Source organism: Acyrthosiphon pisum, chromosome X (genome assembly GCF_005508785.2).
Source record: "Acyrthosiphon pisum isolate AL4f chromosome X, pea_aphid_22Mar2018_4r6ur, whole genome shotgun sequence".
Lineage (NCBI taxonomy): Eukaryota > Metazoa > Arthropoda > Insecta > Hemiptera > Aphididae > Acyrthosiphon > Acyrthosiphon pisum.
In genome coordinates, this window is record NC_042493.1 from 96255643 (window position 1) to 96256587 (window position 945).

Sequence of the window (945 nt, forward strand, 5' to 3'; positions counted from 1 at the left end):
TCTAAAACAAATGACCGTAGGTACATGAAATTTTGACATAATGTTTATATTATCATTTTCTATACACCATAACAGTTTCCGAATATTTTGACCTATTTTGAGCTGTCTACGGACATTACCAGTTTCCATTTTTTTTAGTTTTTTTTTTTCTATAAATATAAATAAAGTTTTATTTGTTGGGTAAAATAGCTTGAAAACTTAATGCAAGGCTCCTGATATATTGTTACAATATCAGTAGAAAAATATTAAAAATACATAAGCACAATTTTTTTTTATAAGCATTTAAAGTTCAAATTTTGAAAAAATGTATCAAATTTAAAATGTAATAATTATTTTGTAGTTTAAAATTTATAAAATGTTCAACTTTTATAGCTAAGGATTGAAAATTTAAAACATGGTTCTACGTAAATAGGTTATATATTAATTACTTTAGTCATCTTAATATCATCATAGTAGGCTGACTGGCCGTTTTCGCTTAGAATCGTTTTTCTTATACAATGATTTTTTATCATTGAATTCAAATTTAACACCATCCATTACAGTGATCCACTTGTAACCTACTATACAGCGGAGCGACATCAACTTACCCACCTTTTTATTTCTGGTGATACATAAAAACTAAAATTGTTATTTTTATTGTAAATAAAGTCAATTCATCCACAAATACTATCCTATCTAAGGAGTAAAAATTCCCATGGTGTGAAGTCAGTCCGACTTTTTTATGTATCTCAAGAAAGAGGGGCCCATATGCATTTGTTTGCACTTGGGTCTTTGACTCTCCAGTTACGGCACTGACTCAGTATACCTATTATAAATCATATTAAATATACAAATATACAATATATGATAAGTATACTTATCTATAATTTACCATCTACGTAGGGATTATATTCAATATTGTGGATGGATTATTTTACGCGTACAGGCATTACCAAAAACAATATT